Consider the following 12,549-nt stretch of genomic DNA (forward strand, 5'->3'; position numbering starts at 1 on the left):
ATCACCAAAATATATAAAGAACTCAAGAAACTAAACTTTAAAATGCTAATGAACCCAATAAAAAAATGGGACACTGATCTGAACAGAGAATTCTCAACAGAAGAAATTCAAATGGCCAAAAGACACCTAAGGTCATGCTCAACCTCCTTAGCGATAAGGGAAATGCAAATTAAAACAACTTTGAGATACCATCTTACACCTGTCAGAATGGCTAAAATCAAGAACACCAATGATAGCCTTTGCTGGAGAGGTTGTGGAGAAAGAGGCACACTCATTCATTGCTGGTGGGAATGCAAACTTGTGCAACCACTTTGGAAATCAGTGTGGCGATTTCTCAGGAAATTTGGGATCAACCTACCCCAAGATCCAGTAATACCACTATTGGGAATATACCCAAGAGATGCCACATCAAATGACAAAAGTATCTGTTCAACTATGTTCATAGCAGCATTGTTTGTAATAGCCAAAACCTGGAAACAACCTAGATGCCCTTCAATGGAGGAATGGATGAAGAAAGTGTGGAATATATACATATTAGAGTACTACTCAGCAGTAAAAAACAATGACTTCTCGAATTTTGCTTGCAAATGGATGGAAATAGAAAACACTATCCTGAGTGAGGTATCCCAGACTCAAAAAGAGGAACATGGGATGTACTCACTCATAATCGGTTTCTAACCATAAAATAAAAGACATTAAGCATATAATGTGTGATCCTATAGAAGCTAAATAAGAAAGTGAACCCAAAGAAAATCATATAGTCATCCGCATGGAGAGGGGGAAGTAGACAAGATTCCAGGGCAAAAACTGGGAACTTGCGGGTGAGGTGGCATGGGGCAAAGGGGAAATGGGATGAGAAATATGAGAAGGGGAGGATGGGAGGAGCTCGGAGGATTGGGATGGTTGGGATATAGGAAGGATGGATACGGGAGCAGCGAAGTATATATCCTATCTAAGGGAGCCATCTTAGGGTTGGCAAGAGACTTGACTCTTGAGGGGTTCGCAGGTGTCCAGGAATATGTCCCCAGCTGGTACCTTGGGCAACTAAGGAGAGGGAACCTGAAATGACCCTATCCTATACTGATGAATATCTTGCATATCACCTTAGAACCTTCATCTGGCGATGGATCGAGGTAGAGACAGAGTCTCAATTTGGAGCAACGGTCTGAGCTCTTAAGGTCCAAATGAGGAGCAGAAGGAGGGAGAACATGAGCAAAAAATCAGGACCACGAGGGATGCACCCACCCACTGTGACAGTGGAACTGATTTATTGGGAGCCCACCAAGGCCAGCTGGTCTGGGACTGAATAAGCATGGGTTGATTCCGGACTCTCTGAGCATGGCGGTCAATGAAGACTGATGAGAAGCCAAGGACAATGGCACTAGGTTTCGATCCTAATACATGAACTGGCTTTGTGGGAGCTTAGCCTGTTTGGACGCTCACCTTTCTGGACGTAGATAGAAGGACCTTGGTCTTCCCGCAGGGCAGGGAATTTGGACTGCTCTTCAGTAACGAGAGGGAGGGGGAATGGAGTGGGGGGAGGAGAAGAGGAGTGGGGATAGGGGGAGGGAAGTGGGGGGAGGGCAATATTTGGGAGGAGGGGAGGGAAATGGGAAATGGGGAGCAGGTGGAAATTTTAATTAAAAAAGAATAAAAATAAATAAATAAGTAAAAAAAAAAATAAAAAAAAACATTTCCAGGGGCCATTAGGCACTTCTCCCTGAGGGCTTGTCTGCACCTGCCTGACCCCTAGAACCCGAAAGTATCAACCTTATGTGGCTGAAATCAAACCTGCCTTCTCATCTCCCTCAAGGAACAGATTACCTGAGGTCTCCAGGATGTCAGTTAACTGAATGCCTCTCCACCCACACTGCCTGCTGAGTGTGAGCCCACCAACTTCTAATTCTTCCCTCCCCCACATCGTCCCATGCCCACAGGATGCATCCAGACTTAAACCCATATACCCAAAGAGTCTGAAATGTGTGGGTGGAAGCTTCACTTCAGCCCCTGGCATTCATATACCCAAAGAGTTTGGAATGTTTGGATGGAGGCTTCACCCCAGCCCCTGGCATCCACATATACAAAGAGTCGGGAATGTTTGGGTGGAGGTTCCAGCCCAAGCCTCTTCCTCTGGAGCTGCCTCAGTCCAGACTCCACACCCGAGGAAGCCCACCAAATAATGACCGCTCTCCAGAGATACTCAAGACCATGCCCACGGGATGTTTAAACTGTCTCCCAGAGAACAAACACATGGTTTTCCGGTCTTCCTTTCCCATCTCCTCTCTGCGGGACTGAAAAGCCATCCAGAAGCATTGGTATCCATTATATGTGGGATTTTTCTAATTTGGTTTGATTCTGTCTGAATTGGATTGTTGCATTGGTGGAGAGGCTTATTGGTATGCAGAAACTTCTCAAAAGGAATAATTTGATCTAATGTGATCTCTGAAGTCTCCAAAAGATGATGGGATCACAAAATGATTATTCCACCTGGACTATGGTAATGCCACTTAGCTAACAAACCCCATCTAAAGATTGACTTTGTACTACAAATTGCTCAGGAAAATTTCAAGGTGGCTAGCTGAGATGATCCAGCCTCATAGACTGTGCTAGACTACTTGAGACAGCCCTGCATTTTCCCATTACACAGAGACTGGACAACAAATGATACAGCAAGTTCTTCTAGGATATGGCAATTAAACCAAATTTTTTCAAGGTCTGATCAAAATACTATTATCCACAGACAAGAGGAAGCAATTTTAAGAACATTATGCCCACATTCCCAAGAGGTGGGATGAGTGGGTTTTAGTCGTTCAGTGGGTTATGGATATTTGTCATCATTTATGGGAGGTTGATTAGAGGTTGTTATTGGTAATGATCAGGAAAAAGCTAAAAAAAGGATCTCATTATAAAATGAAAAAGGGGAGATATAGAGATAGAATAAAAAAGTAGATTATTTAGTCTACTTTTAATAAAAAAACAACTACTACTTTTAAATATTTTACATTGGCTTGGATTTTTACATACTGATACAAAGTTGAGGTTTTTTGTTATGTTGCATATATGCTATAGAAATGATAGACAAAAGGTATTAGATTATTGAATCTACTTTGAAACAAAAAATAAGCTACTAATTTTAAATATTTTACATTGATATGGATTTTTGCCTATTGATACAGACTTGAAGTTATTTTTATTAGAACATATAATACATACATTTTTACTCTTGTTCAAGGTATTGTATCTATGCAACTCATTTAACAATGTAATGTAAATATCTAGTCCTTGAAAGTTATTATTACAAACTATTTAGGATAATAAAGAAATGCAGTTAGTAGTTAATCACCTATTACACAATCAAAATTGTCATGTTTGGTGTGTTTTCAATGTCAAACAAAGATGTGTTTTAGATAGACAGATGGTCTTCAGCTACTTCAGAAACATACAGAATATGTCATTTAAGATATTTTAATAACATAAGATTCTTTTTATGACAATGAGACATGCTTGCTCTGGGCAGTACCAATCTACTTCAGAGAAGATGATGGGCATCGAAGAAACTCCATATGGAGTTTACTTCTTCGTGGCCAAAGTTAGCCACTGGACAAAAAATACTCCCTTCCTTTGACTGCTGACAGTATTCTATCCAAATTGGACAAGCAGGACAAAAAAGAAAGAGAATGCCAAACTTTGCCAAAGCAAGATGGGATGTTCCTTCAAAAATTCTGCATCACAGATAAGTTTGTCAGCTATTTTAGGCCTATAGGCTGAAGATGGATGCCCAAACATTGCAGAGAAAGCTTGGGTGACTGCCCAGGCACCCAGCTGTAATTTTTTATTTTTGGAGATCATTTGCTCTATACTTCCTGTTTACTGGGTTAATATTATATCCTTCTCAGGTTTCTGATGGAGTTGAAGACTTTATAGTTAAAGTATTCCTTTTTGAAAAATTTAGAAAAGACACTTACAAAAGAGGTGTAAAGTTCAGAAGGTTGAGAGCTATCAAAACATAGTTTTGGGTAGGTAATGCAAGTTAGGATAGAAAGAAATTAGGCACAACACTTTGGACTCACCAAGATAGGATAGACAATAGAGTATTTTCACTGAATTTGCCAAATGTTAATTGACTAGACATTATTAATGTAATTATTGCCTTCATATATGTTTGCATGTGGTTATTTTACCTATTGTATATAGTTTTTCTATATTAGTTAAAAATTTAATTTTTTTATTTTAGACAAAAGGAGAAATGTTGCATGATATTTTGTTTGTGTTCCAACAAATAAAACTTACCTGGAGACCAGAAGGTAGAGCTAGCCACTAGTTAACCATAGAGACCAGGCAGTGGTGGCACACACCTTTAATTCCAGCATTTGGGAGGAGGAAGGAAGATCAAGAGTTCAAGGTCATCCTGGGCTACACTAGATTAAACCAGTCTAAAAGAGAAACATAGCCTGGTGGTGGTGGCTCAAACTTTTCATCCCAGCACTTGGGGTCTCACGTCTTTGAACCCAGTACTTGGGGTGCACATGTCTTTAATCCAAGCACCAGGGAGACAAAGACAGGAATTTAAGGCAAGTGGAGACAGAGTCTTGGGCCTCCCACTCAGTCTGAAGATTAGTAGAGAATAATAGGATCACAATTCATCAATTCATGTGTTCAATCATAACATTTGTTTCTCAACCTCAAGAGTCAGAATTCTGGGCTGAAGCATCTACTTGGCCATATCTGGGCCATCTGCCAGTATTATGGGTTGCCAGAAAGGTGTGAGGAAGGGTCATCCTTTTAGTGTCCCAGCATCTGGGTCTCTGCCTCCCTCCAAGACTAGGAAGTGCAGGAGAGATTTCTGCAAAGGAAAAAAGTGTAATCCTTCCCCTGTGTCTGCATCCATTCTCTTTTTGGCCTTTTCCTTTCACTCCTAAGATCACCCCCTTGAGGTAGAGTTTTTAATAAATGTTTGGTGTGAATATTGAGATTCAGAGAGATGAAACAAGGAGAAGTCAGTTGCTTTCTCCAGGTTAGATAGAATGGTTAGACAAAAAATCTAAAGTATAGCTGCAGGTAAATTATCAGAAGGAATGAAAGGAATATTTTATTGGCTACAAAGCTAACATCAGAATCAGTTGTATCTAAATAGTATCAGACCCTGGATAGGAGCCAAGAATTTCAGGTTGCAGGAGGATTTTTCTTAGAGCAACTCTGTACTGATGTTAGAATGAGTATTTCTCATGGAATCTAAGACATATTGTTGAACAACTGTACTGTGCAGGTTGAATCACAAACAACAATATGCCACTGAATGAACATGAACCATCATTACTGACAGTAATCGCTAAATCTCGTGCTATAGGAGGTATACATTTTATTTGAACACTGGCCTTATACCCAGATGTAGTTCTATCCTCTTTTGTTAGAGCTTACAGAGCTCTGCAAATTTACAAAGAAAATATTGGCTTCACAAGTACAGTCTGATAAAAAAAATTCCTAGGAACTGAAGTAGGAGCCATATAAACAATGTAACAGCCTTGCTGTTGCACTAAAATAAAACTGTGTACAGGAATGAAGCAACACCTGGGAAGAAGAGCTCCATTCCACTGAGGGAAAGTGCAAATCGCAGTGATACTTAGAAAATGGAGGAATGGCCTTAGACAGGAGAGATAGAGCAGGTAATGGAGCACCAGAGGAAGAGTGTACTGATCATGTATTGATTATATGGTCCGGAGACCACTGTATCAGGCTCTCAGAGCTTAGCACAACTGACACCATGTTAGATATACCAAGGCACCACCCTGACTTAAGAGTCCATCATATAGACCCCCTCCACCTGCTTAAATGAAAACAAAGACCTAAATCAATATAGTTCATAGCTATGGGAAAGTCCATGAATGTACTATCCTTGCCTTTTCGCTTTTGTAGTTCTGGTTATTGGTAAATGTTTTTGATAATTAAAGAGTGTGTCAACCAGGGTAAGTTTTCTATTCATAAAAAGGCAAGAACAGTAAGGTTTGTGGCTATGCTGTTTGGGCTTTATAATTCCCTTTGTAGTCTTCCAGCCAGTAAATAAAGACTGTCTGTTGACTTCAAGAGGTTGTGCATTGTCTAGAGGAGTTACCTCACAACACCATTGTCATTATAAGATAAGTTAGTTGAACAACTCCAAACTTTTTATTCACTTGTGGTGATACTTCTCTTTCCAAACAATGTCCTTGCCTCTCTCTCTTGGGGAAGGAAAGGGTTTATTTTATTCACATTTCCATATAACTGTCCATCTTCAAAGATAATGAGAATAGGAACTCAATCAGGGCAGGAACCTTGCTATGTAGCCCAAACTGGTCTTAAACTCTCAATCCTACCTTAGATTGCCCAGGGCTGGGATTACAAATGTGGACCAGCAAAGTAACACAAACAACATAACAATAAATACAAATTGAGATAAAAGCAATGCCTGAGGATCAAAACACACAGTGAAGGAAGTGTGGCATTGGGCACAGTAGGTCACTATGATGGCTATTCTTGGCTGTCAACTTGACTATATCTAGAATTAACAAAAACCCAAAAATGGAGGGTCAACTTTAAGGATTTTTGCATAATTTGAAGTGGGAAGATCCACTTCTAATATGGATCTTTGGGATGAGAAGAAACACTTTTAATTCAAATATTTTGAGCAAGGAAAACCCACTTCTAATCTGGGCCATACCTTCTGCTGAAAACATTTGTAAAGACATGGAAGAAGGAAGCTCTCCCTTTTTGCCTGTTTGCTCTTGCCCTCACAAGCGAAGCCATTCTTTCACTGGTATTAGATCCTACTTCTTCAGGATTCTGGAATATACTGAAGACTAATCTGAGACATCCAGCATAGTGGACTAAACAATTACTGGATTCTTGGACTTTCTGTCATAGGCATCCATTGTTGGAATAGCTGGATCACAGCCTGTAAGTCATTCTAATAAACCCCTTTCTATTTTTACACAAAGAAAGATTCATTCTGTAAGCTATATTGCCCTGGAGAACCATGACTATTATAGTCATTAGTAGTATTCTAGTTCTTTCGGTTGTGAATGGTTTATAAGTATAAGAAAAATGAAAAAAAATAAAGGAAGGAAGGGAAGGAGAGAGAGACTGAGGACTATTCTATCATACTTTTCTACCTTTTTCCAATGATTAAGACTATCACCTCATCATAAATCTTCTCAGGTAATCATTAATATTCAATTCTCTTCCTAGGAGACACAAGGGATACCACTTCCTTTTGTTGTAGTTGAACTGAACTATGTAATTCTTCTAGCCATAAAATATAAGCAGAGTCACTTGGAGACTGAAGTCTCTGAGGAGAGCAAGGCATCAATCAATCAATTTTCCTAACTCATTAATACCTAAAATGTGTGGCATTCAGCGTGTTGGTCATCTTTCCTTCACTGTGACAAAATACCTGAGATAATCAGTTCCTAAGGAAGAAAAGTGTGTATGTATGTATGTATGTACTGGCTGCAGTTTCAATCAGTAGCCAGTTGGCACTGTTGCTTGAGCCTGTGGTGGAAACATCAAGGTGGAAAACATATGGTAGTCATAGTGACCACAAAGCAAAAGAAGAAAGATGAAGGAACCAGGACAGGCCCCAAAACCTCCCTCAAGGGAACAACCCTCAATCCCAACTTGCTCCTACTGTACCTCACTTCTAAATGGTTCCACCATCTGCCAATAGCACCACTGATTAACAATGAAGACTTCAACCCATTACTTTTGGTAGACACAAAACTGTAGCCGTCAGCTTGACGATGTGTTTATAAGTGATAGAGAAACGTTAAACCAGCACTAATGGTGTAAGTCTCTAATCCTAGAATTCAGGAAGCAGAGACAGTAGGACTATCATAAGTTTAATGACAGCCTGAACTGAATAGTGAGTTTCAGATCAGCCAGGAACACAAAGTGAGATCCTATCCAAAAACTAAAAGTAAAGAGGATGTGGGTAATGGGGAAATATTAGCAGTGTTAGTAGTAAGAATGTTAGGACTGGGATACTATAGTGAAACATGCAAACCACTGCCTTTGGAACTAAAGGCTTTGTCTACTGCACTTGAGTGCCAAGGACAGGCATCATGCCAGCTGTACTAGTGTGCACCTGTGATACTAGGGAAGTAGAAGCAGAAGGACCAGGATTTCAAGGCCAGCCTTATCTATACAGTAAGTTTGAGGCAATAATAAGTGTATACAAGACCAGAGAGAGAAAGATACAGTGTTAATACTGTGGCAGCTGCCTATCTTCAGTGACATATTATTAAAGAGATGCCCTTATCTAGGAGTGTTGGGACATGGCTACTTTCCCAATATTTGAGCAACAGTACTAAAAGTTCAAGGATAGTCTGAGCTACATAGAGAGACCATATCTTAAAATAATAGGAAGTGAGGAAAGGAAGGGAGAAGGGCAGGATGGAATGAGGACGAGAGACAAGAGAAAGGAGAATACAGAGAAAAAATAAATGCCCTTAAGAAAAAAGGAGGTTGGAGAACTAGCTGAGTGGGAAATGCTAATTGCTTCCCTGGGACCCACATTGTGGAAGGAGAGAACCAACACCCATAAGTTGTCCTCTGACCTCCACTCATGCACTATGCCGTGTGCATCCACACAAATGCACACTAAACAAATATAGTAAAAATTTTAAAGAAAAAATGTTCCTCAGTTTTTTGTTCTTTGCCCTTTGATCAGTTGTAAGTCTCATTTACTCTAAATAAAAGCTTTGATGATTTGAGAGATTGAGGACTGAGAGATGCATTGATCGGTGAATATAAGAATGCCATCAGAAGTAGATTTAAACTATGTCCAGCAACACCAGTAGACAGGCTAATGTGGAAGGGGGAAGCTCACAAGGCCTCAACTGTGCACAAAGAACTACAGGCAGATAAGGAATACTGAGAGTGGAAGAAATAGGACCTCCTGAAATTGAAAAGCTTCTGTAAAACAAAGGACTCTGTCATTAAGACCAAAAGGCAACCTACTGAATGGGAGAAGATCTTCACCAACCCCTCAACAGACAAAGGTCTGATCTCCAAAATATATAAAGAACTCAAGAAACTAGACATTAAAACTCTAACTAACCCAATTAAAAAATGGGGTACTGAACTGAACAGAGAATTCTCAACAGATGAAGATCAAATGGCCAAAAGACACTTAAGGTCATGTTCAACTTCCTTAGCGATCAGGGAAATGCCAATCAAAACAACTTTGAGATACCATCTTACACCTGTCAGAATGGCTAAAGTCAAAAACACCAATGATGCTGGAGAGGGTGTAGAGTAAGGGGAACACTCATCCATTGTTGCTGGGAGTGTAAACTTGTGCAGCCACTTTGGAAATCACTGTGGCAGTTTCTCAGGAAACTGGGAATCAACCTACCTCAGGACCCAGTAATACCACTCCTGGGAATATATCCAAGAGATGCCCAATCATACTACAAAAGCATTTGTTCAACTATGTTCATAGCAGCATTATTTGTGATAGCCAGAACCTGGAAACAACCTAGGTGCTCCTCAATAGAAGAAAGGATAAAGAAGGTATGGCACATATATACTTTAGAGTTCTGCTCAATGGTAAAAAAACAATGACATCTTTAATTTTGCTTGCAAATGAATGGAAATAGAAAATACTTTACTGAGTGAGATAACCCAGACCCAAAAAGATGAATATGGTATATACTCACTCATAAGTGTATTCTAGCCATAAACAAAGGACACTGAGCCTATAATTCATGATCCTAGAGAAGCTAAATAAGAAGATGAACCGAAAGAAAAGCATATATTTATCCTCCTGGATATTGGAAATAGACAAGATCGCCAGGCAAAAGTTGTGAGCACGGGGTTGGGGTGGTTTGGGATGAAGGGGAGATGGGGAGAGAGAAGGGAGAAGGGGAGAATTGGGGAGATCTTGGGGTAATGTGGTGGTTGAAATGGAGGAATGGTGGATATGGGAGCAGGGAAGAAGATATCTTAACTAAGGGAGCCATTTAGGATTGTCAAGAGACTTGACTCTGGAGGGGGTCCCAGGTGTCCAAAGGGATTTCCCCAGCTAGGTCCTTGGGCAGCAAAGGAGAGGGTGCCTGAACTGGCCTTCTCCTATGATGAATATCTTACATATCACCATAGAACCTTCATCTGGCGATGGATGGAGATAGAGACAGAGACCCACATTGGAGCACTGGACTGAGCCCCCAAGGCCCAGATGAAGAGCAGAAGGAGGGAGAACATGAGCAAGGAAGTCAGGACCGCAAGGGGTGCGTCCACCTACAGAGACGGTGGGACTGGTCTAATGGGAGCTCACCAATGCCAGCTGGACTGGGAATGAACGAGCATGTGATCAAACTACTCTCTGGATGTGTCTAATAATGAGGGTGGACTGAGAAGCCAATGATAATGACATCGGATTTTAATTTTACTACATGTATTGGCTTTTTGGGAGCCTAGTCTGTTTGGATGCACACCTTCCTAGACCTGGATGGAGTGGGGGGAGGGCCTTGGACTTTCCACAGGGTAGGGCACCCTGACTTCTCTTAGGACTGGAGAGGAAAGGAGAGGGGGGAGAGGTAGGAAAATGAGAGGATGGGAGGAGGTGGAAATTTTTAATAAATAAATAAATAAGTAATATACAAAAAAATCAGAAAGCTAGCTGAGCAATAACCATGCATACATTAATTCATTTCTCTCTTATTTCAGTTGTGGATGCCAATTTCCAGCCTTAACTTCCCACAATGATAAACTGTAGCCTGGAATTTTGAGCTAAAATAAACCTTTTCTCCCCTAAGTTGCTTTTGTTAGAGTATCTTATTATAGCAGAAGAAATAAAACTAGGACATTTTGAGGAGAGGAGGAGGGAGGGTCTTTATGAATCTGGTTAATTGTATGAACAACCTGAGTCTTATAGATTACATTTACTTCTTGAGTCTTATCAGTCTTTCTTCTCCCTTCAGGAAAAATGGTTTCAATTCAGAGAAAATGTCTGCAGAACAATAAAAAACACAGATACAATTTAAGATATGGGATAGGGGCTGGAGAAATGAATATGGATTGTCTACTACAGGCTTGTGTAATGAATGCTTGGTCCCCAGATGGTGCAACAGAGGCTAGAGGCATTGGATTCCCTGGAACTAGAGTTATAGGCAGCAGTCAGTCACCTGAAAAGAACGCTAGGAATCAAACTTGAGCCTTCTGGAAGAGCAATATATGCTCTTAAACGCTGATCTTAGACCCAGAAGTAATTCTATCATCTTTTGTTAGATCTTATGGAGCTGGGCAAGTTTACAAAGAAAATATTAACTTATTAAGTCCAGGCTCATAAAAAGTTCACAGGAACTGCCAAAGGAGCCACATAAACAGCTCAGTGGCATTACTATTGCATTAAGATAACCATGTGTACAAGGATGAAGCAATATGTAGGAGGAAAGACTCCATTCCATTGAGGGAAGGTGCAAATAGCAGTGATACTCAGAGAATGGATAAGTGACTTTGGGACAGAAGAGACTGAGCACCAGAGAAAGAGTATACTGATCATGCATTGAATGTGTGACCTGGTGACCATTGTAACAAACTCTCAGAACGCAGCACAACTGACACCACGTTAGATGTACCCAGGCACCATTGTAACCTAAGAGCCCATCACATAAACCCGTACACCTGCCTTAATGAAAACAAAGACCTAAATCGATATAGTTCATAGTTCTGGGAAAGTCCCTAAATGCACTGGCCTTACTTTTTTGTTTTTGTAGTTCTGCTTATTGCTGTTTTTGATAACAGATTTATGTGAATCAGCATACGGTTTTGTGCATAAAAAGCCAAAAGCAGTAAGGCTTTTGGCTACACATTTTTGGGCTACATGATTCCCTAAACAGTATGTCATCCAGTGAATAAAGACTTTCTGTTGCCATTAGAGTCTGTGTGTTCTATGAAGGAGTTATCTTACAACACCGTTGTCATTTGAGGATAAGTTAGCTAAACCACTCCAAGTAGGCAGTGGTGGTGCACACCTTTAATCCCAACACTTGGGAGGCAGAAGCAGGGGGATCTTTGTGAGTTCCTGGTCTCCAAGAGCTAAACCACTCCAAATGTTTGATTCATTTGTGGTGATACTTCTCTTCTGAAACAGTGCCCGTCTCTATCATGGCTCCACTGAGCTCATTGTCTTTCTCTGTTAGAAGGACAAACAAGCACCATGTTCCTCTTTGAGCGTTGCTTGTCTCCTCAGCATGGGGAAGGAGGCAGAGAAGGGCACTACCCATAAACACTTAGGATTCTATGATATCTCCTGCTGTGGTGGTGGGATAGTAGTGACTGAGAGGATTACCCAGTCTATGCAGACAGAGGTCTAGGACTCAGGTGTCTTGTGGAGAAGCAAAGAAGTAACTCTGAGCAAGGGTTCATGAGTGGTGACAAGTTTGGGAGGTGGGGTTACCATGGGGGTGAGGTTAGAGTAGGAATGACTGTTGTATAAGCTGAGTGGATTAACACAATCTGCTTGGACAGTAATAGCTTGTGAAAGGACTCTTTGGCATCCAGATCCAAGGGGGT

Source organism: Chionomys nivalis, chromosome 5, assembly GCF_950005125.1.
Source record: "Chionomys nivalis chromosome 5, mChiNiv1.1, whole genome shotgun sequence".
NCBI classification, from domain to species: Eukaryota; Metazoa; Chordata; class Mammalia; order Rodentia; family Cricetidae; genus Chionomys; species Chionomys nivalis.